Genomic DNA, 4,006 nt, shown 5'->3' with positions numbered 1-4,006 from the left:
TTTTTTTTTTTTTAGGCAGGGTCTTCCTCTGTCATCCAGGCTTGAGTGCAATGGCACAGTCATAGCTCACTACAGCCTGGACTCAAGGGATCCTCCCACCTCAGCCTTCTGAGTAGCTGGGACTGCAGGCATGCACGACTACACCCAGCTAATTTTTTTAACAATTATTTTTTGTAGAGATGGGGTCTTGCTACATTGCCCATACTGGTCCCAGTCTCCTGAGCTCGAGTGATCCTCCCACCTCGGTCTCCCAAAGTGCTGGGATTATGAGCATGAACCATGTACCTGGCCGATAATGATTTTATAAACATGGAAGACCTCTGTGGAGAAAATTGTACAATGCTAGAGAAAAAACATTGAAGTCATAAGTAGATGGAGAAACATTTTCAGTTCATGGCTAGGAAGACTTGATATGCTAAAGATCTCAAGTATCCCCCAACTGAGCCACAGACTTAATACAATTTCAATCGAAATCCCAACTGGATTTTTCAAGGAACTGAACAAGCTGATTCTAAAATTTATATGGAAGAACCAAGGCCCAAGAATAGCCAAGACATTCCTGAAGAAGCCTGAAGTAGGGCAGTTTGCCCGGACAATGTTGGAATTTATTGTAGTTATTTGGATTATGGCAGTATGCTATTGGCACAGAGAAACTGACCAGGGAAGCAGAATGAAAAAGCTCAGAAACAAACCCAAACACTTTTGGTAACCTGATCTGTGACTGCCGTGGCTTTGCAGGCCATGGGAGAAAGGAGGGACTAATCTGTCAAGGATCATAGAGGAAAGTGGTCCCTTATCTCCCATCACTGATAAAAACTAGATACAGATAAATTAAATATGTAAACGAGAAAGGCACAGCTTTCAAACTTTCAGGAGAAAGTATAGGGGGATATTCTTGTGACCACCAAGTGAAGAAGTATTTTCTGCATAAGGACAATGGTAGAAGAGAAGATTGGTAAATGTGACTGCAGTAAACTGTTGTTCATTAAATTCAGTCTCAACAAACAAACCACAGATGAAGAAGACAATAGCAGCACTGTAATGAAGGATTACAATCCAGGATACATAAAAAACTACTATAATCTAATTTGAAAAAAACAAGCAAGCTTACAGAAACAATATTGATATTAAAAAGGGATCTTCCCATCCCCCAAGACATAAACAGAGCAATCCTTTTGATTTTTGGTTGTCTCCAAATTCTGTGCTAAGAGAAAGAGAAAATACGTATTTTACCCAAGAGTCCTCTCACTTGAGAAATGGGTCACTAGCTTCTTTGAGGAATGCTAGGAAGGAGCGGGGCAGGGTTGTCCGGAGGTGGGAATGTGTAGCGACTCAAATGCAGGTAATCTGGCTCAAGAGGAGATGTGAGTCAGTTGAGATAGTCAAATTGTTTTGTAAATAGGAAAATAAAAATTCTAGTTTTCTAATTGCCTTCTAGAATACAGTAATTATTAAGTTAATGGGATTAACATATGTGCAAAGGATTTTACAAAGGGTGATTTTTATCAGTGGTAGGGTGGGGTCCCTTCCCCACCAGAGTTACCCTGCTTCCACAACTTGGTTCTACTGTGCACTAGAAGCCTCCAGGAGCAAAAGGAGGAAGGATTGAGAGTAAATGTGCCTGTGGCAGGAGTTTTACAAACTCCCAGCCCTTTAGCCCGCAAGCTGAGACAGCAGCCAGGGAGCAAGCTGGGGACACTGAGCTTCAGGTTCCTCTCCTATGGAAATGGGGTGACAACACCCACCCTCAGGATGTGATAAGATCACCTGTGTCACCTGGGTAGCACACAGCCTGGCATATGGTATTAATAGTATCTCAGTCAAGTTCTGTCACCTCCTTCTTTCTTGGGAGACATCTGCTGAGGTGTCAGTTCCTTCCTCCCTCTTAACCTCCTTTGCTTGTTCCCCTTTTTCCTACTCTTCTCCCTTACACCTTCCACCTTCCACGAACATTTAGCCAGCAGTTTCCAGGTACATGTTGATTTCCAAACCCTAAATGGGGATGCAAGTGAATGTATCACAGAGCACACAGCCGTGAGAGCTATTAGACCTGGGAGGACCGCCATAGTCATGATGAAGATTAGCATCAATAAAATAAACAATCACAATAATGAAACTTGCTGCAATTTAGCCATCTTTTAATCTGTGCCAACGCTTGCCTACTTTATCCCATTTAATCCTCATTCTTTCCTAGAACCCTGGCAGCATTGTTACACCCAGTTTGTGTATCTTGCTGAGGTCGCAAGGCTTCTTGTAGTAGCAGGAACGTGCATTTGCTGTAGATCTGTCAGTTACCGTAGCACGGTGGTTGGGATATTAAAAAGGGATCTTTCCATCCCCCAAGACATAAACAGAGCAATCCTTTTGATTTTTGGTTGTCTCCAAATTCTGTGCTAAGAGGAAGAGAAAATATATATTTTACCCAAGAGTCCTCTTACTTGAGAAATGGGTCACTAACTTCTTTGAGGAAGGCTTGGAAGGAGTGGGGCAGGGTTGTCCGGAGGTGGGGATGTGTAGCAACTCACAGGTAACCTGGCTCAACCATGGTCCCTGGGCTGAGATTCCCAAGCCTATCATCTACCAGCTTTCAAACCACAGGCAAGTCCTCTGGCTGCTGTGAGACTTATGTCGTCATATTAAAATGGGGCTTGGACGGGCACAGTGGCTCATGCCTTTCATTCCAGCACTTTGGGAGACCAAAGTGGGCGGATCACCTGAGGTCAGGAGTTTGAGACCAGCCTGGCCAATGTGGCGAAACCCCATGTCTACTAAAAATACAAAAATGAGCCAGGCGTGGTGGCGAGCACCTGTAGTCCCAGCTACTCGGGAGGCCGAGGCAGGAGAATCGCTTGAACCCAGGAGGCAGAGGTTGCAGTGAGCCAAGGTCACGCCACTGCACTCTAGCCTGGGCGACACGGTGAGACTCCATCTCAAAAAAATAAAATAAAATAAAATAAAATAAAGTAAAATAAATAAATGGGGCTAACTTCGGCTTTAGAGTATTTTTGCAAGGGTTCTATTATCTGCTAGAAACACCTAAAGAACTTAGAACAGCGTCTGGCACACAATTTGTGAGCATTAAAAGCACCAATTTATGCAAAGTGCTTAGAGTTGGGCTTGGCACAGAGTACCTGCTATCTAATTGCTTGTTATGATTATTGTTGTTGATGGGGATGATTCTGGGACCACCCAGGTTGCAGATAAGACCCTGCTTATCAATGTGAGGACGTCACCGTGGGCTTGGGGAGACACAGAACCAGATCAGTCATGATCTGAGTCCTGAGTCAGAGCTTCAGCAGCACACAATCTTCTTCCAGCCTGGATGTCCTTGGGGAAAAAAAGGAGACTTTACACAAAAATCTGAATATCCAGTTTCTCTTGGAAAGCTAGATCTGGCAGCCCTGGGCCCACATCCTGTAGGTGACAGTTTTCTCTTTACGGCTAGCTTGTGTGGGTCTTCCCTGCCAGCCTCAGTGGGGGGCATCACTTACCTGGTCCCTGCAGGCAGCGAAGTTGGTGACCCATGTTGGAAGTCTCTCAGGGACACAGAAGAGGGTGTGACTTCTTTGTTTTTTGCTTTTTGGGTGTTTTGTTTTGTTTTGTTTAGACGGAGTTTCACTCTGCCACCCACTCGGGAGTGCAGTGGCACGACCTTGGCTCACTGCAGCCTCCACCTCCTGGGTCCAAGTGATTCTCCTGTCTCAGCCTCCTGAGTAGCTGGGATTACAGACACCTGCCACCACGCCTGGCTAAATTTTTTGTGTGTATGTTTTTTGTTTTGTTTTGTTTTGTTTTAATAGAGATGGGGTTTCACCATGTTGACCAGGCTGGTCTCTAACTCCTGACCTCAGGTGATCTGCCCGCCTTGGCCTCCCAAAGTGCTGGGATTGCAGGTGTGAGCCACTGAGCCCAGCCGAGGGTGTGACTTCTTGCATGGTCCAACAAGGGTAAGAAGAACTTCTAACAGAAGGTGACATTTCAGCAGGCCTTTTCAAAAAATTATGAG

At 44.9% G+C, this 4,006-nt stretch overlaps 1 pseudogene; it reads right to left on the bottom strand.

Moving 5' to 3' along the window:
* LOC105547999 overlaps window positions 1-3,525 on the bottom strand; it is a 7,939-nt pseudogene extending 4,414 nt beyond the window's left edge.
* Window positions 3,526-4,006: the final 481 nt, after the last annotated feature.

This window comes from Mandrillus leucophaeus, unplaced genomic scaffold (assembly GCF_000951045.1).
Source record: "Mandrillus leucophaeus isolate KB7577 unplaced genomic scaffold, Mleu.le_1.0 Scaffold4, whole genome shotgun sequence".
In the NCBI taxonomy this organism is placed as follows: domain Eukaryota; kingdom Metazoa; phylum Chordata; class Mammalia; order Primates; family Cercopithecidae; genus Mandrillus; species Mandrillus leucophaeus.
This window is presented reverse-complemented; position numbering and strand designations above follow the sequence as displayed.